We start from the raw sequence: 24,377 nt of genomic DNA on the forward strand, positions 1-24,377 counted from the left end.
AGAGAGAGGGAGAGAGAGGGACTGGGGCTGTCAACTGCCGCTGTCATTTGACAGCCCCTTGTAGCTGGTAGTCTGTCCTGTAGGCTCTGTCGGCTGTACCCTAGAGAGAGAAAATGATTTGTGAGTCCTTTTGATGTTTTACCTGCATTTCGGCATGAATTCAAGATTTTCCTGAATGCAATTTGTCACTCGCTCCATACATGTGCTGTGAGATGTTGGTGTGGCAAAACAAAACAACATATAATGAAACAAGGTATAATAAAAACAAGATAACGTGAGTAAAAAGAGGAAAGAAAAACATAAAACGCAGCGTTAACATTTGAGCTTGTAGATTGGCTATGTTTGCAATTCTTGTTTGACACTGTTGTACAACAAAGTATAAAAAATGGCTTAAAGGTAGGGTAAGTGATTTACTTTGTGTTAAATAGCTCTATATTCTGATAGTACTCATTGCTATAGCTATGTTTGTTCAGTAAAAGGAGTCTCCCATGTCTCTCCAGCTTTTTATTAAACAGAAAATGCATTTTCAGTGGTCTCTCCTGAGTCCTGATTGGCTTGAATGTTTTCACCTACCTGAAAATGTACTATATTCTGTTTACTAAAGAGCTGGAGAGACCCCTGTGACCGAACAAACGCTCTGTAGCAATGATTACTATCAGAATATAGTACTTTAGGTGCTATAGGGCTGGCAGAGGGAGACGCAGTGTGTAGCGCCCAGGATTACTTAGATAATTGGCACTGGGTGAAAAAATGGGTTACAAAAATCGTGGGATAAAAATTTAGAAAAAAAAAATAATAATATAGTACTTTAACCTTTTTAACAAAAAAAAAAGAAATACTAAAAAATATCACTAACCCTACCTTTAAGTGGCTAATCTGAATAATCGATTTAGTCGGTTATGAAAAAATCGATTCGAATTCTTTTCACACTTGGTTCTATTTTTCAAACCTTCTATAGAGCGCCGTTTGTCTGACAGCCAAGAACTATTACCCAGAACTGGGCTATCAAATAGCCCATTTGTAACGCCAAGCCTGTTACTCATTTGAGTCCAGACAGTATGGTTAGAGTAGAGTGGTCCACTGCTCTGCCAGCCAAGCCCCCACATCCCACAGTATTAAATGAGAGCTTATTAAAGCGTCTGGTCTGGTCTGGGTTGGGTTAGAGAGGTCGAGGGGATGCAAGGAGGCTGACCCAGGGGTTCACGTTGATAGTGGCTGACTGGCTGGCTGTTTGGCAGGCTGGTGCACTCAGTCCCTGGCATGGGTCTGCTGTTTGTGGTTCAGCTGTTTAGGATGCATACATGGTGCTGGGGGAACGTACTGTATTAACATGCCCACACACACACACACGTACACACGCGAGTGCAGACAGAAACGTTTGTATTACTACTGTATACTTGTGAGGCCTTCATCGGTTTAGCATGGCGATTTTATGAATTACATTTGTACCTTTTTTTTCCTTTTTTTTTTCCTCTAACCTTACAGCCGAAAATAGCCGATCTACAAGCTCGACGCGTTGTGACCTTGATCGGCTATTTTCGGTACACAACACCGGCACGCAACTATGTATACATGCGGCATGATTTCTAACCCCCCCCAACCCTAACCTCTAAATGTCTAATCCAAAGCCTACCCCCCCCCCCCACACACACACACACACACACACACTGGCTCTCTCTCTATCTTACTCACCTCCTGTTTTGTTTGTGTCTCTCGCTCTCGCTCTCTCTCTCTCTATCTCTCTCTCTCTCTCTCTCTGTCACACACTCATGGGACAAACAGAGCCTCAGGTGTGTGTGTGTGTGTGTGTGTGTGTGTGTGTGTGTGTGTGTGTGTGTGTGTGTGTGTGTGTGTGTGTGTGTGTGTGTGTGTGTGTGTGTGTGTGTGTGTGTGTGTGTGTGTGTGTGTGTGTGTGTGTGTGTGTGTGTGTGTGTGTGTGTGTGTTTGTTTAGGCAACTTTTGGGGACATTTTTCAGAATACACACCAGTTGATTGGGGACCACTTGAAAATCGGGGACGAAATTTACCGTCCCCAAAGGGAAATCCTTATATTTAATTGTAATCATATTCCCCATGCTCCAAAAGGGCCTTAGCACTTAAAATTACAATTGTCCCCAAATGTCCTTATTTTTAAGGTTTTTGTGTATGTTTTGTGTATAACCCCGCCCCCAAACCACCTCAGGAGTGTGTGCTCTACATTGCCCCTAGTGAAAGTGTGAAAAGTTGCAATCATAAAATGTATTTCTGTTGACTTCCTGTGTCCCGGTTGCCAGGCAGAAATTAGCTAGCAGAAAACCTAACAAATACAAAACTAAGACGGTAACAGAAAACACAAAAATAAAACAAACTAAACAAAATCCCTCTTTTTGCGCTTTTAAAAAATACATTTGAAGTGCTTCATTTAAAATTAATTATTGTTAATGGCCAGCCATCTCTTTAATGCAAATTTCACAATAATTTGTGAAAGGAACTGGTCAATTTGAGGCTGGAAGGTAAATCTTTCCACTGAACTGCTGCCGAGTATATGAAAGATGTTTTTCCCAGATTGTTGTCAAATTTGTAGGGCTTAAAATCAGTAGGTGAAATGCCTGTGAGTATCACTAACCTTGTTAAAGTAATCACAGAAATACTTGGGTGCTACCTTACTTCTAATCCTGTGAACTAAGTACATTTTTAATTGGGATACTCTCTCCTCCACTCTAAAGGGCCAGTCCCACTGAGCACTATAACTATAACTATAAAAAGTATAGTTTTAAATTTTGGTTTTTAAGTCAAGTGGATGGCAGTGTTCACACCAACTTTAAAAAAATATACAATGGTGAACAATATAGTTATAGTTATCTTTATAGTTATAGTGCTCAGTGGGAATGGCCCTTAAAGGGATATTTCACTTTCAAAAAAACTTTGGGTCATTTTATCGTCTACTCAGGCTTTTGTAAGCCCCCCAGACCGTTTTTAAGTTGCTTGATTTAGTATTTAGATATTTGATAATCATTTTATCAGACACGCCCCCTTCCTATACAAACCCATTATAACTTCAAACTCCATTTTTAACCTGTTAGATTCATCAAAAACACTCGTCCTTGGTTCTGCTGACTCACTCTGCTAAGCCTCTTACAACAAAAAAAATGAAAAAATGTGCACACATGCAGCTGCGTTTGTTAGGCAACTTTTGGGGACATTTTTCAAAATACATTACACTTGCTGAGCTAATAGTATGTTGCTCTTTGGATGCTTGTTCTTCCTTTGTATAAATAACATTATCAGCTAGACTCATTACTTAAACTACTGTTCATTAGCCTAAAATAGGGACAGTTTGACATGGATGTGGATTGTGGTTAAAATACAACTTTGGGTAACATGAGGCCTACTCATTGATGACAAGAGGGCGATCTCTCCCCCAAATACAAGTTCCATGTAGTCACATACAGTATGTGTCAACTTTTCTGGGATTGTATATGAATCTTCTGCCCAAACTTGAAACATGGCTTAGCCAACAGAGGGAATGTACAAACAATCAAATTCAATCACTCAAAATTAAGTTATGAATCAATGTACTATCACAGTACTTTCACATAATCTGGTCATAGTAACAAAATAAACATTCATCAAGAGCATTAACTGTATTAAGCCTATATGTGTTTTCAATCAAACATCATAAATTATAGCAGTGATATGTGTTCCAGCATTAGCAGCAAACACATAAGTAACAGCATCATACATAAGCAACAGCAGTAGAATTAAGCAAAGACATAATACACACTAAAATAAACACTTATCTTATTTTTCTTATTTTTCCTCCTCTCAGCATCCAACACTGCTGCTTTTCACTCTGAACAAAAATGTTCCACTAATGTGTCTCTCCTTCTAATCAGTGATTGACACCAGCTGCCGACTGGTGTAAAAAATATAGACCTGTCCACTTAAAGCCCAATCGGGGACATTTTAGTGGGGGAGGGGTGGAAGCGTAGTTGTATTCACCTAGCCTGTGGTGAACATCAATCATCCACCATGAAAATGTGCAAATGAGCATTTTGAAAGCAAGACTGTCTCTCTCAGTCTTGCTTTCAAAATAAAAGTGTCTTTCTTATTTAGGCTTTTGACAGCACAGTATGTCTCCAAAGCACTAAACAAGTCCACACTGTAAAAACAATTCTCAACATTGATCAGTAAAAAAAATTACATTAACAGCATCATTTTCAATAGCACCATTTCACTTTTTTATTAACAAAAAATAAAACATCTTCACTTAAGTGCAAATTAAAGGGTGATATGTAGCAGGACAAGAGGGTGAGTCAACTGCCTCAGAACTGTTGTCTTTTTTTCTGCTAATGGTAGTGTCTGTTCTTCTTCACAACGTCTTAATCTGAAGGCACGCATACTCCACTTTTAGGTGATCACCTAAAAGGTACTGTTGCCCATCTGCAGTTCTGCTATGCTTCTGAAAAGGCTATGATGGTACATTTTGCAATCCGCTCACACACAGCAGCACAAAGAGCTTGGAAATTGACGAATGTATGAGAAGAAAACTACAATCATGTTTGTTCTGATAGCTTATTATACTTGTGTTTTAAGTACTACTTGTATAATAAAGCTGATTCATGTCCACCACAGGCTAAGTGAATACAACTACGCTTCCACCTCCCCCACTAAAGTGTCCCCAATCCGTCTTAAGTGGACAGGTCTAAATGTTTTCCCCTTACCCCTCCCCTAGCCATGGTTCACATGACGCTTGTATACAAGCGTCATGGTGCCGAGTCCCCCTGGTCTAAAGTTGTGTTCGATTTTTTCACATTGCCATCTCTCACATAAACATAAACGTTCAGATTTCAAATATAAAGTGCTTACCACCGAGCCACGGATGTTACAAGGCGATGCGGACCGCGATGAGTACCCGTATCTCCCGTATTGTTCAATAAAAAGCATTTTAGTCCGATCGCCGGCCATTTTCTCCAAATTGTCTCCGATACTTTCAACCATGCGACACTAATGGTTGGGAGGTGTATTGCACTCTGATACATTACAAAACAAAAAAAAACAAAAAAAGAAAATGGCCGGCGATGGGATTAAAATGCTTTTTATTGAACAATACGGGAGATACGGGTACTCATCGCGGTCCGCATCGCCTTGTAACATCCGTGGCTCGGTGGTAAGCACTTTATATTTGAAATCTGAACGTTTATGTTTATGTGAGAGATGGCAATGTGAAAAAATCGAACACAACTTTAGACCAGGGGGACTCGGCACCATGACTGTCATGGTATGACAGTCATGTTTCAGGGCTAACCCCTCCCCCAGGAATACAAGCACATGCTCTGAATAACTTGGAAACTCAGAACCTAAATGAGAATGGATTTGAAGGCTAATGCGGTTTGGGACTACAAACTCCTGTTGAAAGTGTTGCAGAGAACCAGGCTGTTGAAATAGCTGAAGAAGAGAATGAGTCAAACAGCAGCAGAGCAGCTTACTACAAAATAATTAACCACACAGGTGTCTGTAACTGACTCTAATTACTCAAAGGCCCTCTGCGCATGCGTGCTGGCAAGGTAGCCTACTATATGGTTTGGGGACTTAATTTAACTGACAAAACGTTTTCTGAATATTTAATTTTAAAAGAAAAAAACAGTGATCACCCTCCCCTGTGCCAATGTTGGCACCCGTGCCTAAGGTTGCCTACCCCTGATCTAAGGCATTGGAAAAAGAGGCGATAACATATAATGCATGGGAAAAAGAGGCGGTAACATGTAACGCATGGGGAAAAGGGGCTCATCAGTTCCAACTGCAGTGTAGGCTTTGGTGAGGCGTGATTTAATGCTAGAGGCAATGTCCCCAATTGTACCTGCCACAGGCCAGACAATGTGGTAGAGCACCCTATCTCAGGCAACCATATTCATCGATCAGTGATGGTGGAACAGGGCTGAGCTCATGATCAAAGACATCTTTCAAATCTATGCCACACTGCTATGCCTACGACTAAGAGTCGAGCAAAGGCCCTCCATGTCATAAACTGCCTTGCCAGTGACGGCTTTCTTCATCACCTCCATGGTACTCTCTTCTCAATAGTGTTATGGAAGCCTTCTGGAAGAGAAGCTACAAAGTCATGGCTCTGCTGTTCACCAATCTGAAGAGCATTCTACACATTCAGAGAGTTTTGAGCCACCTGTCCATTCACAATGTTGTACAGGACTTTCTGATTATCTTTCAAGGGATGAGAGTTTCTGGAACTCCTCCATGATTTTAACACAATCCCATTGATCCAGCTCTCTGTGTCTCTCACCTTTCTCCTCATGTTTCCCACAACTCTGATTCTCCTTTCCTTCCACATGTGCATATTCCTCCTCTGGATTCTCTGCCGTTTCCTGACTTGTGTACATTTCTTCCACTATCTGGGAAAGATGGGAACAAATAAGGAATTGATCCACACTGCAACTTGTTGTTCATTGGCTGAGATGCCTTTCAAACCACCTTGTCCTTTCCCTTGTTTAATGTAAGTCTGCTCACCAAACTGGTCAGCAGGTACAGCAGTTCCACCGTCAGAGTGGCGGCAGACATGAGCCCCAGCTAAAAGATCCTGCTTGGCCTCATGTGGAAGATTTTGCACCATCTTGAGGTACCAGGTGATGTACCATGCATACTTATGGTGTCCAGCAGCAAAGAAGTACAGGACCATCTGCTTGAGGCAGTGTTGCTGTAGGAGGAAGTATCCCCCTCTCTCTGCACGAAGTAAACGCAGTGCAATAAAGGTAGGACAAACCAGGCAGTCCACCCAGAGTCTGACAGTAGGGCACCATCAGTCTATGGTCCATCTTTCAGAAAATCTTGGAGGACGACGTATTGGAAAGAAGTATCCGATATGCACGAAGTGCATTTGTCCAGGATTTGCCATTGAGAATGTTGGCAGGTGCTCATACAAACATTGTTTATGTATTACGCAACATTCAGGGTCGGCATTATGAGTTTATTTTTGAAATAATTCATATTGTGACACCTTTAAATGGACATTAGACATGGATCTAGATGAATGATTAATGATCATCTTCCCGAATTCACTAAAAGCAAAAATATATTATATAATATTTCCTGGTTTTGGCCCAATTAGTACATATTGTATGCAAATTATGCAAATGAGAAAAGTTTGCATATTTAATTATGGCAAGAGATTCATTTATGGACATCAACACAGACTTTGAGTCCAAAATCACATTTCTAAATTGAGTGAAAGTAAAGAAATCTGATTCTTTTCCTTCCCCCCACTAAAGTGTCCCCAATCGGTCTTAAGTGGACAGGTCTACTTTTTTTGCCCCTCTCCCTGGAATACAAGCATTTGTTTAGGCAACTTTTGGGGACATTTTTCAGAATACACACCAGTTGATTGGGGACCACTTGACAAGGCACATGGTTTGGGACTATACAGTTGGGAATGTTGATCTTGTGGTCTTAACACCTAATGGTGCCATGAACAGTCGGTTTGAGTAGAATCCAGCAAATAAGATGTCTCTATACCAGCTCATCAGTGGTGGTCACACGTGGGATAATACACCCTCTCATCTTATCAGCTAATAGTAGTAGAGCTCCCTGCCCTCTTTGACTACACACCGTACTTGTGTTTTAAAATCTGTTGCAGGACTCATGTGTTCTACCTGTTAATTTGCTTTTACCTTTTATAATAAAGCCCAGGACACATTTTCATGGTGGATGATTTATGTCCACCACAGGCTAGGTGAATACGGGGAAGCTACTTTGAAAGCATAGCTTGTAAAGCTACAATTAGCTCACCATGGCAGTAGCTTGATCAAGCTACATGTTATCCCTGGGGAAATGTAGCTTGTAAAGCAACAGCTACATAGGAAAAAGTAACTCAGATACTTTTCTTTCCAGCGTTACAATTTGGTTTATTTCTGGCTTGCACAGCTCACAGCTTGTCTGTAGAGGCACCCACATTCAACATCATGAATTTGCTCATGTGTGGCCACGGTTGGGCTGGTACTTTGGGGATGGCAGGAGGGTTGCCCATGTTAGTTTTCAACTTATAGTGTTTCACTGCCTTCTGCACCCTGTGAACCATTCAAGTGATACCAGGGCCAATCAGAGGCCAATTAGAGGCACCTGTTGGCTTGTCATCTGCTGACATGCCCTCAAATCAACCAGAATGGAAGAAAAAGGGACAGTCCTTGCTTTTTCAAAGGGGTTCTGTAGTCTGGTAGGAAGGGGGGGGGGTCCCATCAAGGTCAAGGTAAACTTTATTGTCCACAAGGGAAATTTGTCTTGGGCTTTCACCCCTGCTGCAGCCACACACAAGACATCAATGACAAAAGACATAGTAGAAATACATCCAGAGGGGGGACACAACATTACACAAGTGCACAAATAGTGATCAATCAAATCTCTCAGTCAGTGCGGTTTCAGAGCCTTGTTCAACATTTGAGTTGATGCTGGTACAAACGATTTTTTAAACCCAATATACTTCCACTTTGGTTCACTGTACCCTCTACCAGAAGGCAGAAGTTCAAACTTTCCATGTAAAACATTGTAGTTTACTACAGAGACTGTCCACGTGTGTATTCCAGGTTAGTGAGTTGTCAATAAAAATGCCCAAGTATTTATATGAAGAAACCTGTGAGATGGTCGAGTCATGAATGACCGCGGGCCTGTGGTCACCAATGCTCATGGGGTCGAACACCATCTCCTGTGTCTTCCTAACGTCGAGAACAAGGTGGTTGTCATCACACCATTTTACAAACCTCTGTACCTCTAAAAAATTGTCAGCTAAATCTCTATCCTTATCCAGTAGGGATAAGATGGCAGTATCATCCGAGAATTTTATGATGAATTATTCGGGTTCCCACTTCTACACTCATTTGTGTACAAAGTAAAAAGGACCGGTGAGCTAACGCAGCCCTGAGGTGCTCCAGTACTTAAGGTTCTGGGCTCTGACAAAGTACCATTCACACTGACCCTTTGAGTACCTTCAGTTAAAAAGGAATAATACCACCTGATGATAAGGGGATGGACATTAACTCTCTCAGTGCCAGACCCCGAGTTATCCCGAGTTTTAGGGTTATACCCTCAGTGCCAAAACGAGAAAGGAAAAAAGTGTTCAGAACCCAAGATATCATTATCTGAAGATTTGCAGCTCCATCCACTCTTTGTTTAACCTATAACTGAAAAAGGCTGTATCTCGCTTCCTAAGCACTTTTTTTTTACTTTGAAAAAAAAAAAGAAAAAAGTTGGCATGGTTCGCAAACATTTTCTTTTTCATTGGCACTGAGAGAGTTAAGGTCCCTCAACCTCTTAATTAAGAGATGTGACTGTACTGTATTAAATGCTGAGCTGAAATCTACAAGAAGAAGGCGTGCATAAGCTTTGTTATTTTCCAAGTGTTTCAAAATAAATTAATCCAAGGCCAAAACTGCATCCTCTATACACCTGTTACTCCTGTAAGCAAACTGAAAAGTATCCAATGAACAACCAACCGCTGCCTTCAATAGACAGACAATGATTTTCTCAAAACACTTCATAATTACTGAAGTCAAAGCGACTGGGCGGTAGTCATTATTTTCCTTACAGCAGGCCTTTTTGGGAACAGGGATTATAGTAGAATCTTTCCAGATGGACGGAACCGTAAGTGAGTCCAGTGACTTTTGGTAGATGGGACACCAAGCCTCTGCAAGTTCCTGACTGCATAATGCAGCAGCCGGCCACATATCACGTCTGGACCTGAGGCTTTGTACATGTATGTGCAAATATCTTCTGGACTTCATATTGATCCACAGTAATTCCCAGATCACTGTGTGAAATTGTTTGCAGATATCCAAGACTGCAGGCAAAATTAAAACCTGACACTATATTTTGAATTGGGGATGGATGTGTGTATCAAGCACCTAAAGCATTCATATTAACAGTTTGAAAAAAGATTTGAACTCCTTTAGGTGTATTGGTAAAAGTCCTCTGGCCGAATTCCGCCTATTGATTTGCCTACATTTTAGCATTTATTTGAGTGTTAATGTTCCATAAATGTTCCTGTTATGTCACTAGCCATCTCCCTCAATGCCTCATGCCAAAATGAAACAGAAAAATGGGACATTTGTCTCAGAATAATGTATAGTTAAGACCTTATGTAGATTTTACATTCCCTTTTTGGATTATTTTTCACAGCCGAAAATCCAGGACTGACACAACATATGGTAAAAAAAATATAACATATATGGGACAATAATTGGCTCTAGGAACATCAAAATTCATTAACTAGACACCTTAAGGATTCTTAAAAGGTAGGTTAGAAAAATATATCTTTCGGGTATTGACAATTTTGTATCGTTTTTTTCACACTCAAATTATATAGATATCTGGTCTGACCAAGGACTATTAGAAAATATAGCTCAGTCCGGTCTATTTTTTACTCATGCATTATTTCATCCCTTAATTGGCTTTGATAAATGACAAGTCAACACACTTTTAGTTGTATTTGATATAACCACACAAGTCATAGTAAATCAATTAATGGTAAGACATAAGCTCAGGACTTATTTTCATTGTGGTCTTCAGATGATTAGCAAAGGGTTAATCTAACCCATCCCACTCTGCTCATGTCCTCAATTGGATCCAATTGAAGACACCTGTGTTCACTCCTACACTCCCATGCAGAAAGCAGGATGGAAGGACACAGAGAGCACATGCACTGCATTTGTTTGGAGGCTAATGCTAGCACACATGGTAAGTTGCAATGATTAGCTTCCTAATTTGCTGGTTATATGTCGTTTTTTTCTAGCATGTGTTTGCTACAGTGGATTAATGACATTGGGGTCATGGTAAAATATGAGACTAATGTCAGGTTTATGGACCTAGCTTGATAGCTCTAGTGTTTTCAACAATGTGTTTGCCATTAGCTAGTAGAAGACTAGTATAGATGACACTCTGATATCTTGGTTTGTAATTCAACACTAGAATAATTTAACTAAAGCAACCAATAGTTTGTGTTTTAATGATTTGGAAGAAATTAAAATCATGTTCTGTTTTACTGTCCATCATATGATTTAAGGCATTTATTATTTTGTAAAATGTCATCTATTTGTTAACTTGTTTTGTTTGGATCATTATGAAAGACTTTGAGGTGGATTTCATATGTAAAGGGTACTATTTAGTTTAGCCTGGAGCTACTTTAGTGTTGTACAGGTGCATTGAATACCATTGATTGCTGTGTGTCAAGTTGGCTTAGGCAACTGGGGACATTTTTCAGAATACACACCAGTTGATTGGGGACAGTTCCCTTCTCCAGTGTTTTATTTCATTAACAGTTTTGTTTATAGGACCATGTATGGATCCAAATCTTTGTATCATCTGTGGTAAACATTTAGAAAAAGCAACAAGATCCATTTGTAAAAAAAAAAAAGCCCACTGCAAAAGGCCTTCAATGCACACTAAATGTTGCTCAGAGAGATGATGATGTTCATAAAACCCTGTCTCCATAATACAGATGATATACTTTCTTTCAAAATTAAGTGTATCACATGCATCATGTAGGGCAAACTATTCCAGTAATAAAAACAACAGTGAGAGCATGCATGCACCAAGTAGGGTTGATACAACATTTTAACATACAAAAAGATTGTTTCATTTGTGGGAAGGCCAGTACAAGACCAGAACATCTGAAAGCCATGATAACTGGTACAGGTCTATCATGCAGCATCAGAAAGGTTGATGGAAGTTGTACATCAGTGGTTGCTCTCGTACCCATATCTTTGTGTATGATGCCAAATCATAAAAGCTGCCTTAAACACCACAACTAAATATAGCAGCTGCCAGACAAAACAAAAAACAGCAGACCAGTATCTATGGCAAAGCTTTTTATTAAGCTCACTGAAGTCATTGACAAAAATAATTCTCGAAATAAATTAAATGACCCTAAACTAAGAGTTATGGTGACATACTGAAGACGCTGAGGTCTGAGGAAGAATTAGATGATACAACACATTACATAAAGATCCTGGAAAAGCTCATCCAGCATTACAATTTGTAGAATGACACAGAAAGTCTGAAGTGTGCCCATTGGATATGTAATGAGAGAAGCTGCACATCTCCATGAAAAGCCAGAAGAGACAGAATACTTTGAACACACACCAGGCAAGTCAAGCTCTTTATGAGAGGCAAATAATACATACAGTACACTGTAGAACTGCAGATATATTGAGAAAGGCATGGACCAGTGTCTTCAGTATGTCATCATAGTTTAGTGCTATCACTTCAATTTATTTAGAGAAAAGTTTTGTCAATGACTTCAGTGAACTTAGAAGCTTTGCCATAGATAGGGGTCTGCTGCTGTTTTTTTGTTTTGTCTGGCAGCTGCTATATTTAGATGTAGAGCTGTGGTGTTTAAGGCAGCTTTTATGATATTTGGCATCATACACAAAGCTATGGGTACGAGAGCAACCACTCATCTTTCTCGCTGATGCTGCATGAAGGACATAGTCTCTGGTACTCTTACCTGTACCAGTCATGATGGCTGTTAGATGTTCTGGTCTTGTACTGGCCTTCCAACAAATGAGCGTTTTTGTTTTTTTTATGGATCTCGTTTCTTAATTTTTTCCAAATCTTTACCACAGTGACACAATTTGGAATGTTTGTAGATCAAACTCCATTGTGGTTAAAACGTTAAAACACAGAATTTGTACAGTATCTATGTTGTACATACACTTGTTAGGCTCTCTATACAATATTGTTTCCAGTGAAACTAATTAAAGCTCTGTTCCATTCTGGTGAAATGGACAGCTCTGTTACACTAAATGAAACGTTAAGCTAGGTCACTCTTCAGCTAGCTAATTAGCTACTTGATTTGGCAAGGTCCTTCTCATCTACACATTCCAAAATATTTGCAATGATTTACTTGTCAGTTTATGAAGAAGCCCACGTAGGCAATAAGATGCAGACAGAACAGGTGGAGCCAAATACTGTAATCTACATGAATTTATATGCCTCAACCCCCAGATGGACAGGCTTTATTTTTTGTTTGGGGTGTATAACTTTATATATCAATTTCACCACTTTTACAGTAAAATACTTTTATACAAGAATCCTACCTCTAGTAGGGGTATCTCACTTGGGCATTTTTATTTTCTTTATTGCATTATGACAAACATTTTTTTATGATTGAATATTGATTATTAAAACTGTTTATTATATTTTCCTCTCTCCAATGTGGTCCAACTCAAGCCATGGACAAAGAACGGCTTCAACAGATCCTCCAAATGTTAAAAGAGGACAGCGATGAGGAAGATTTCCCTGGATTCCCGGCCTCAGGTATGGAAGAGGATAGTATTATTAAAAAGAGAACTGAAATATAGCGGAAAAACATCTTCCAAATTCAGGCTTCATACTAGTATAGTAGTTTGGAGCACGGGGAATATGATTGTGTAATGAAATATAAGGATTTCCCTTTGGGGACGGTAAATTTCGTCCCCGATTGTCAAGCTGTACCCAATCAACTGGTGTGTATTCTGAACAATTTCCCTAAAAGTTGCCTAAACAAACGTATGAATACAGTACAGTGGTCATTGCATTACAGTGGTCTTTCCAACACATAATTTTCTAGTTATGTTATGTTTTCTCACCACTAAGGATACTGTATGTGTTTGGCTACATTTAGGACACACATTGATACATTTCATTGTTATTTTCCTCTCTCCAATGTGGTCCAACTCAAGCCATGGACAAAGAACGGCTTCAACAGATCCTCCAAATGTTTAAAGAGGACAGCGATGAGGAAGATTTCCCTGGATTCCCGGCCTCAGGTATGGAAGAGGATAGTATTATTAAAAAGAGAACTGAAATATAGCGGAAAAACATCTTCCAAATTCAGGCTTCATACTAGTATAGTAGTTTGGAGCACGGGGAATATGATTGTGTAATGAAATATAAGGATTTCCCTTTGGGGACGGTAAATTTCGTCCCCGATTGTCAAGCTGTACCCAATCAACTGGTGTGTATTCTGAACAATTTCCCTAAAAGTTGCCTAAACAAACGTATGAATACAGTACAGTGGTCATTGCATTACAGTGGTCTTTCCAACACATAATTTTCTAGTTATGTTATGTTTTCTCACCACTAAGGATACTGTATGTGTTTGGCTACATTTAGGACACACATTGATACATTTCATTGTTATTTTCCTCTCTCCAATGTGGTCCAACTCAAGCCATGGACAAAGAACGGCTTCAACAGATCCTCCAAATGTTTAAAGAGGACAGCGATGAGGAAGATTTCCCTGGATTCCCGGCCTCAGGTATGGAAGAGGATAGTATTATTAAAAAGAATACTCAAAGATAGCGGAAAAACATCTTCCAAATTCAGGCTTCATACTAGTATAGTAGTCTATCTATGGATACAGTACAGTGGTCAGTTTGCATGAGTGTAGAATTATGTGCAGGATGTCATTTGCAAGATGTGAGGGGACTTAATTTAATTGACATTTTCTTTGAATATTTTATTTTAAAAGAAAAATCCTCCCCCTCACACTTATACCAGTGATCACCCTCCCCTGTGCCAATGTTGGCACCAGTGCCTAAGATTGCCTACCCCTGGTCTAACGTCTTATCTTTGCACTTGCAGACCAGTACAGCTCCATGTCTGACTCGGACCTGGTGACGAGTGGGGGACCATCCAGTAGGGGCACTGAGCACCTGTCCCCACCGACTCCATTGGTGGAGGTGCTCTGCCATTCCAAGGTGAAAGATCGCACGGACGTCGTCGCAGAGAAGGTTACTCGGGTACGTACGGGGAAGAGAACATCTGGCCTCAGTCCCTACTGTGTGTGTCTCAGTGGTTTGTATACTGAAGGTGTGGAATTGACCAATATCTAACAACTTAAACCCTTTATACTTGGTTGAAGGCGTCCACTTCTGTTTTTGCTCTTCGCTAAAGAAGAGAAAAAATACTGAAAATAGCCGATCTACAAGTTCACAATGTAGATGTGTTATGCCTGCTGAATGTTTGGCCCCGAATGGGGACAAAAATAGATCCTCAAGCTCACAATGCACAACAGCTGATATTTTAGAGCTAGCGTTTTCAGCCGAGAGAAAAAAACAGGACAGGGGCTTAGCATGCAGCCCTTGAGTTCGGTTGATTTAAAAATTAAACTGAATTGCTTCTAAGACAATGAGTAAAACGCTAAACTATGTTGCCTCAGTCTTGAAAACAAAGACATTCGGGTTATTGAGTGGTAAAGGGTTGATTATCTGGGTGGTAAAAGTTTGATTGTTATCCAAGTCATTTTTAACTACTCTACTTTGATGTGATTGTTCCAGTCTTCATTTCAGATCAGGGTGGCTAAACTGAAACTGCATCATGACGAATGCTTTGATCGGCACAAGGCTACAGAGGAAGAATGCACTGCTATTGAGAGACAGCGAACCTTTCTCTTACATCAGCGTGCACTGCTGGATCAACAGCTGGCACATTTGGATCATATTGTGAGTAATTTTGATTGAACACTGTCATAATACTTTATTTTGAAATCGTTTCAATGCAAAGAATGTTAATTATAATGAGAAATAATGGTTGTTTACAGGGTAAACAAAGGTAAACTGACCATTATTTTACACCCTCAAAGTCCCAATGATGTCATTTCCCCAGATGATTAATGTGCAACATCTCATTCAACAGTAAACTAACTTAACTTACAGTATAAGTGTATCCAGGGTGTCTGCACATTTATAAAGTGACAATTTATGGACTTATAGCCATACTGTATCAAGTATTAATTTCACAATATGTATCTGTGCAATCAGAGGTTGCAAGTAATGTACATTTGCCATAATTTACTTCTCTTTCAGAACAAGAACAATACCTTGGAGGGAACGAGCTTCACAGTCGGCCCACAGAAGAAAACACGCTTGACCAAGAATAACAACGATACCTCAGATGAATCAACCGATGAGAGTGTCCCCTTAGAGTTAGACGACAGTGAATCTGAATACATACACGACTCTGAGTCTGAGTCCCAAAAAACACTGAGATCAGAGCATCCAGCAATACTTCAAGTAGCCGGCCTAGGGAAAAAGAGCTCCACAGTCAGCCCAGGGAATAAAAGGAGACAGACTGTAAACCCAGGGAACAAGAAGAGCTCCACTGTCAGCTCAGGGAAGAAAAGGAGATTGGCCAATAACAACGATACCTCAGATGAATCAAATGATGAGGGCGTTCCCGCAGACTATGATGAGAGCATCCCCTCAGACTACAATGAAGCTGATAGCATACCAGATGATCTCAGTGTTGTACTTTTTTCAGACTCGGACTCAGAGCTATGCCCCCCACTAACTCCAGCAAAACCTGAGTTAGCCAGCCCAGGGAAAAAGCTCTCCACAGTCAGCCCAGGGAAGAAGAAGAGACCAACTGTAAACCCAGGGAAAAACAGCTCCACAGTCAGCCAGGGGAAGAAAAGGAGATTGACCAAGAACAACGATACCTCAGATGAATCAACCGATGAGAGTGTTCCCTCAGACTACAATGATAAAGATTACAAACCTGACAGGAATGACACGGATTCTGAGTTAAACTCACTGTATTCAGAGCTATACCCCTTAACTCCTGCAATACCTGGGTTAGCTGGCCCAGGGAACAAGAGCTCCACAGTCAGCCCAGGGAAGAAAAGTAGACCAACTGTAAACCCAGGGAACAAGAAGAGCTCCACTGTCAGCTCAGGGAAGAAAAGGAGACCGACTGCAAACCCAGGGAACAAGAAGAGCTCTACAGTCAGCCCAGGGAAGAAAAAGAGACCAACTGTAAACCCAGGGAAAAACAGCTCCACAGTCAGCCAGGGGAAGAAAAGGAGATTGACCAAGAACAACGATACCTCAGATGAATCAAATGATGAGGGCGTTCCCGCAGACTATGATGAGAGCATCCCCTCAGACTACAATGAAGCTGATAGCATACCAGATGATCTCAGTGTTGTACTTTTTTCAGACTCGGACTCAGAGCTATGCCCCCCACTAACTCCAGCAAAACCTGAGTTAGCCAGCCCAGGGAAAAAGCTCTCCACAGTCAGCCCAGGGAAGAAAAAGAGACCAACTGTAAACCCAGGGAAAAACAGCTCCACAGTCAGCCAGGGGAAGAAAAGGAGATTGACCAAGAACAACGATACCTCAGATGAATCAACCGATGAGAGTGTTCCCTCAGACTACAATGATAAAGATTACAAACCTGACAGGAATGACACGGATTCTGAGTTAAACTCACTGTATTCAGAGCTATACCCCTTAACTCCTGCAATACCTGGGTTAGCTGGCCCAGGGAACAAGAGCTCCACAGTCAGCCCAGGGAAGAAAAGTAGACCAACTGTAAACCCAGGGAACAAGAAGAGCTCCACTGTCAGCTCAGGGAAGAAAAGGAGACCGACTGCAAACCCAGGGAACAAGAAGAGCTCTACAGTCAGCCCAGGGAAGAAAAAGAGACCAACTGTAAACCCAGGGAAAAACAGCTCCACAGTCAGCCAGGGGAAGAAAAGGAGATTGACCAAGAACAACGATACCTCAGATGAATCAACCGATGAGAGTGTTCCCTCAGACTACAATGATAAAGATTACAAACCTGACATGAATGACACGGATTCTGAGTTAGACTCACTGTATTCAGAGCTATACCCCTTAACTCCTGCAATACCTGGGTTAGCTGGCCCAGGAAACAAGAGCTCCACAGTCAGCCCAGGGAAGAAAAGTAGACCAACTGTAAACCCAGGGAACAAGAAGCGCTCCACTGTCAGCTCAGGGAAGAAAAGGAGACCGACTGCAAACCCAGGGAACAAGAAGAGCTCTACAGTCAGCCCAGCGAAGAAAAGGAGATTGACCAATAACAACGATACCTCAGATGAATCAACCAATGAGAGCGTTCCCCCAGACTCCCACAGTCCAGAAAGAAATGCCTCAATTAATGTACTGCCTCCCTCAAATACTCAAGGGCGTCGAGTGTATGACAAGAGGAACTACTGCCTTTATTGTCACAAGGCAACATCAAAAATCGCTCGACACCTTGAAACTGTCCACAAAAATGAAGTGGAGGTTGCAAAGGCATTGTATCACCCAAAACTTTCTAAAGAAAGAAGGAATGGTCTGAGCATTCTGAGGAACAGAGGAAACTTTACCCACAATACAGATGTGGTGAGAAATGGGACAGGACATCTTGCTGCACGTTACCGACCACGTAGGAATAAACCGGGTAAAGATTTTATTTATTGTGTTCATTGTCAAGGTCTTTACTCAAAGAAAACATTATGGAAACATGTAAAAATCTGCCCAGTGAAGGCAAGAGATAAAGCACCCCATGTTGGAAGACAAAGATCCCTGTGTGCTGTTAACACACCTGTTGGTATTGAAATCAGTGAAGGTCTAAAGAAGCTTCTTGCTCAGATGAACTACGATCAAGTGTCACAATTAGTCCAGAAGGACAAGTGCATCCTACAGCTGGGACAACATTTGTTCAACAAATTGAAGAATCAGAATTTCAATTATGACAACTACATAAGGCAGAAAATGAGAGAAGTTGGAAGACTGCTTCTTGAGGCGAAAAAGATTACCCCTCTGAAGAAGATGGAGGAATTCTTCATTCCCCAAAACTTTATGCATGTTCTGTCTGCAGTGAAATCAGCATCTGGATACAAGCCTGAAAGCAACACCTATGACATCCCATCATTAGCCCTAAAGCTTGGCCACAGTCTAAAGAAACTGTCCAGTATTGTTGAGAGTAACGCTATGATGATAAACGATCACATCACAGCAGAACATGCACGAAAGTATAGAGAGATACACAGCACAAGATGGGAAGAATACATATCTGCCGGATCACGAACCACGCTTAAGGAGGCGAAGTGGAATAAGCCGCAGATTTTACCATTTACAGAAGATGTCAAGAAGTTGAACTTCTCCATGGAAAATGATCAACTCATTTACCAGAAAATGCTATCAATCTCCCCTACCCCAGAGAACTACGCTGCTCTGGCTAAGGTCACACTTGGTTTGGCAATCGCATTCAACAGGAGAAGAGAAGGAGAGGTTTCCCGAATGACACTGGATGGTTTCAGGTCACGAAACAAGTCGAAGTTGAATGAAGACTTCGCCATAATCTTGACTCCTTTCGAAAGGAAAATGTGTGAGATCTTCACAAGGGTGGAGATCAGGGGGAAAAGGGGGAGAATGGTCCCTGTCCTGTTAAAGCCATCAATGGTGATAGCAATGGAGCTGCTGATTCAAACGCGTGAGACATGTCAAGTGCCCAGTGACAATTTATTCATGTTCGCAAGACCAAACGCCTTATCTGCATACAGAGGTGGAGATTGCTTGAGGCAATATGCCAACATCTGTGGTGCCAAAAGCCCTGAAGCCTTGACGTCAACAAAACTCAGAAAACACATAGCAACAATGTCTCAAATATTGAACTTGGAAGAAAATGAGTGTGACCAACTTGCTGACTTCTTAGGCCATGACATCAGAGTCCACAGACAGTACTACCGTCTACCTTCAGGAACTCTGCAGCTTGCGAGAATGAGCAAAGTCCTACTTGCTATGGAGAAGGGGAATCTGTCGCAGTATAAAGGCATGACATTGGATGACATGGAAATTGACCTAGAAGGTTTGGCCATGCTTTGATGTATATTTTTGTCTATTTGCAATGGATAATGTCAAGATAATTTGCCTAAACCTAAAATAATGCTTGAATACTGTGTCATAACTGCGTTTTTACTATACTTGAGTCAGATTGTTATCTTTTGCTATACTGGATTCAGATTGTATTCTTCTGCACATTTTAAAAGTTTATTTCTACTTTTCTTGTGCTTGTGCTTTATCAGAGAAAGTGGAAGCCTCTGAAGGGGACAATTCAAGTGTTGAAGAAGACATGGACCACGTTACTCCTGGCACAAGCACATTTTCAGAACCAGGTAAAACTTATACATATACTCAAAGAATGATTATGGTGCATTTCCATTGGCTTATCTAGAAGATAATGGCACTTCTAAGTTTCATTTATTTTCTCAGCAGAACCAGTGGCCAGCACCACAAGAAAGAAGGCACCAGAAAAACCAAGGCGGAGGTGGGGAGCAGAGGAAGTCAAAGCCGTGGAGGAAAATATGATGGACTTCATAAAAACCTGTACTGTACCTCCAAAAAGAAACTGCGTTCTTTGTCTCCAACGTGCACCAGAGGCACTGAAAGATCGGTCGTGGACCGATGTAAAGAACTTTGTGAGAAACCAAATCACTTCATTGAAGAGAAAAATTAACTCTTAAAGGGATACTTCACTTTCCGCCGGGGGACACATTTAAAAAAAATATTAAAAATAAATGAAAAAAGTTATGGAAAATTCATGGCCCCCTCACGACACGCAGTGTCCTACTAATGTGTGAGGGGGCCATGAATTTTCCATAACTTTTTTCATTTATTTTTAATATTTTTTTTAAATGTGTCCCCGGCCCGAAAGTGAAGTACCCCTTTAACTCATTCACAGACAAAAAAAAACAAAAAAACAGTCATAAGCGTTGTTCCGGAGTCTCATTACTCCAACGTTGCATTTGTCCGACTCTCCCCAATAAAAAAAATGTAAAAAAAGTAATAAAAAAAAAAGTAATAAAAAAAAAAAAACACTGTATGATAACTCTCCCCAATTGCTAACACCATCTCTAACCCTAACCGCGCGCCGGAATAATGAGACCTCAGACTTTCAAGAAATTGGTCTTCCATGATATCCAAACAACAATAAGCTCAGTAAGACAGTAACACAAAGATGTACCAGTTGTAACACTTTACAAACTATAAAGAATGGTGCATGTGTTTTTCCCAAACAAATGTCAAAACACGTCATTGGCAGTGAGTGAGTTAATGGGGCTGGAGGAAAATGTGCTGTTGTGGGGGTGCATGTTATACTGGTCTTGAATTTTGCCTATTTGTGTCGACTGCTCGCTTATTTTGATATGTCCAGAATAGAAACGCTGGAGTTCATGTGGTTAATCTGAACATATCCCTTTATATAGTCCAGTTTGCACCATTATCAAGGCCCAGAAATGACCTTTTTGTCAACTATCCAGAGTGGCTAATACGTAGCTGTTGGTTTAATGTGCTGCATGTCTTCACAGGAGCTTGTACATCTGCGTTAAGTTAAAAAGATGTATCCTACAATTAATAAAATGCATTGACCCCAAAATGTACTTCCTGTGTTTGTGATTTGAGAAAAGTAGACCCCACAATCTATCAGTTTGTGTATAACCTAATACCCCAAAGGTGGCTTACAGTAGTTTGTGTATAACCTAATACCCCAAAGGTGGCTTACAGTAGTTTGTGTATACTAGCCTAATACCCCAAAGGTGGCTTACAGTAGTTTGTGTATAGCCCAATACCCCAAAGGTGGCTTACAGTAGTTTGTGTATAGCCTAATACCCCAAAGGTGGCTTACAGTAGTTTGTGTATACTAGCCTAATACCCCAAAAGTGGCTTACAGTAGTTTGTGTATAGCCCAATACCCCAAAGGTGGCTTACAGTAGTTTGTGTATACTAGCCTAATACCCCAAAGGTGGCTTACAGTAGTTTGTGTATACTAGCCTAATACCCCAAAGGTGGCTTACAGTAGTTTGTGTATAGCCTAATACCCCAAAGGTGGCTTACAGTAGTTTGTGTATACTAGCCTAATACCCCAAAGGTGGCTTACTGTAGTTTGTGTATACTAGCCTAATACCCCAAAGGTGGCTTACAGTAGTTTGTGTATAGTCTAATACCCCAAAGGTGGCTTACAGTAGTTTGTGTATACTAGCCTAATACCCCAAAGGTGGCTTACAGTAGTTCGTGTATAGTCTAATACCCCAAAGGTGGCTTACAGTAGTTTTTGTATACTAGCCTAATACCCCAAAGGTGGCTTACAGTAGTTTGTGTATAGTCTAATACCCCAAAGGTGGCTTACAGTAGTTTGTGTATACTAGGACCTTTACTGTTCCTGATATATGTGAATGACATGTCATCGGCCTGCGACTGCAAGCTGTTCCTGTTCGCAGATGACTCGGCCCTGCTAGTCTCGGACAGGGACAGGCTGCAGGTTGAGAAAACTCTCAGCTCCGAACTCAACAAGATCTGCATCTGGCTCTCTGATAACAAACTTTCATTACACCTGGGTAAAACTGAATCCATCCTCTTTGGGTCCAGTCCTAACCTTAGCAAGGCAGAGAGTTTCACGATCAAAGTGGGTGATGATGTCATCAAAAGAAAGGATGAAATTACCTACCTGGGCTCCATCTTGGAGGCAAACCTCTCTGGTAACAAAAACGCCGAAAAAGTGATCAAAAATGTCAACCGAACAACACGCTATTTGTGGAGGATTGATCGCCTAGTCAGTAAGAATACTCTGAAGATTCTTGCAGGGGCCCTCATTCAAGGTCATTATGATTATGCATGCACTTCATGGTATCACAACACCTCCAAGGCCCTAAAAACAAGGCTCCAAACATCCCAAAACAAACTTGTAAGGCTACTTCTTGGCCTCAATCACAGAACCCATCTAACCCCTGCTCATTTTGCTAGGATTGGATGGCTTAGGGTTGAGGACAGAGTACAGCAACTTGCTATGGGCCTGGTCTTCAAGATACACCACAACATTGGGATCCCCCTGTATTTGTCAAAATACTTCCAAAATGTTAATGAAGTCCATGATCATAACACCAGAGGCAGCTCCACTGATCATGTTCAACCCAGATTTGGCTCAACTAAGGGTATGAACTCGTTCTCATGCTATTCAGCAAAAATGTGGAATGCCCTACCAAAAGGAGTAAAGGAGTGTAAAACCCTACTCACTTTCAAAACTGCCCTAAAGATACACCTTCAGGAGGCTGCAATTCGAAAATGGCCCCTGTCTAAGTCTTAACCTACCCCCCCTACCCCCCCCCCCCCTCCTTCATTTTCCTCTTTTGTATATATTTATATATTTTTTTTCTCTCGTCATACCAGTAACCTGAAAGCTGATTGTATGACATTCTGTATAGTAGTGTGTATATCTGCCTGCCTCTTATATTTCATCATGATTTGTGTGCATGGGGTTCTCATCTTAAACAAGCGTTATGCTTAATGAGGGTTTCCAGTTTAGTAGACCTTGTATTGTGAATTTGTACTTCCATGTACTGTTATGTACTGTCATGTACTATTCTCATGTCTTTCTAAATAAACTACATCAATCAATCAATCTAGCCTAATACCCCAAAGGTGGCTTACAGTAGTTTGTGTATACTAGCCTAATACCCCAAAGGTGGCTTATAGTAGTTTGTGTATAACCTAATACCCCAGAGGTGGCTTACAGTAGTTTGTGTATACTAGCCTGGACCTGAGGCTTTGTACATGTATGTGCAAATATCTTCTGGACTTCATATTGATCCACAGTAATTCCCAGATCACTGTGTGAAATTGTTTGCAGATATCCAAGACTGCAGGCAAAATTAAAACCTGACACTATATTTTGAATTGGGGATGGATGTGTGTATCAAGCACCTAAAGCATTCATATTAACAGTTTGAAAAAAGATTTAAACTCCTTTAGGTGTATTGGTAAAAGTCCTCTGGCCGAATTCCGCCTATTGATTTGCCTACATTTTAGCATTTATTTGAGTGTTAATGTTCCATAAATGTTCCTGTTATGTCACTAGCCATCTCCCTCAATGCCTCATGCCAAAATGAAACAGAAAAATGGGACATTTGTCTCAGAATAATGTATAGTTAAGACCTTATGTAGATTTTACATTCCCTTTTTGGATTATTTTTCACAGCCGAAAATCCAGGACTGAACAACATATGGTAAAAAAAATATAACATATATGGGACAATAATTGGCTCTAGGAACATCAAAATTCATTAACTAGACACCTTAAGGATTCTTAAAAGGTAGGTTAGAAAAATATATCTTTTGGGTATTGACAATTTTGTATCGTTTTTTTCACACTCAAATTATATAGATATCTGGTCTGACCAAGGACTATTAGAAAATATAGCTCAGTCCGGTCTATTTTTTACTCATGCATCATTACATCCCTTAATTGGCTTTGATTAATGACAAGTCAACACACTTTTAGTTGTATTTGATATAACCACACAAGTCATAGTAAATCAATTAATGGTAAGACATAAGCTCAGGAATTATTTTCATTGTGGTCTTCAGATGATTAGCAAAGGGTTAATCTAACCCATCCCCCTCTGCTCATGTCCTCAACTGGATCCAATTTAAGACACCTGTGTGCTGTGTTCACTCCTACACTCCCATGCAGAAAGCAGGATGGAAGGACACAGAGAGCACATGCACTGCATTTGTTTGGAGGCTAATGCTAGCACACATGGTAAGTTGCAATGATTAGCTTCCTAATTTGCTGGTTAT

The 24,377-nt window shown here is 40.7% G+C and overlaps 1 protein-coding gene and 1 long non-coding RNA gene across 2 annotated transcripts in view; both read left to right on the forward strand.

The window, feature by feature from the left end:
* The window catches only part of agap1 (ArfGAP with GTPase domain, ankyrin repeat and PH domain 1), a 369,404-nt gene that overhangs the window by 53,382 nt on the left and 291,645 nt on the right, over window positions 1–24,377 (forward strand). The gene's annotated exons all lie outside the window — the stretch shown is intronic.
* Window positions 18,529–20,285, forward strand: LOC308080639. Its single transcript, XR_013932717.1, has 3 exons — window positions 18,529–19,614; window positions 19,832–19,921; window positions 20,019–20,285. It is a non-coding gene; the product is annotated as an uncharacterized lncRNA (long non-coding RNA).

Source organism: Gymnoscopelus braueri, assembly GCF_963280865.1.
Source record: "Gymnoscopelus braueri genome assembly, chromosome: 24".
Classification (NCBI taxonomy): domain Eukaryota; kingdom Metazoa; phylum Chordata; class Actinopteri; order Myctophiformes; family Myctophidae; genus Gymnoscopelus; species Gymnoscopelus braueri.